Raw genomic sequence first — 356 nt, forward strand, 5'->3', positions numbered from 1 at the left:
TCTAGATGTCTTCAGGATAGCCTAAGTGATGCATAGGGTTCAATTTGCCTCTTTTTCAGCACTAGGTGGGTTTCAATAATGCAGAGAAATCTCTGTATGAATGTGCAGGAAATACCAATCAGGACTCCCAAGATGGTATTGTGATAACACTTTGTCTTCAGTCTCTGGGTTGAATGATGATGGAGGAGCTCAAGTGGCAAAAAAAAACACTGCTAGGCACAGCCCCATATTGAACATTGCCCCAAAGCTGTGTTTCTGTATTTGCACTTCTTGGGGAACCAGTTCTTAAAAAGTGTCCTGGAGTTGGGATGAAATCTAATTGTTTTTTAAAGATTATTATTATTTTTATTATTATT

The sequence above is a fragment of the Pyxicephalus adspersus genome, chromosome 2 (assembly GCF_032062135.1).
Source record: "Pyxicephalus adspersus chromosome 2, UCB_Pads_2.0, whole genome shotgun sequence".
Taxonomy (NCBI): Eukaryota; Metazoa; Chordata; class Amphibia; order Anura; family Pyxicephalidae; genus Pyxicephalus; species Pyxicephalus adspersus.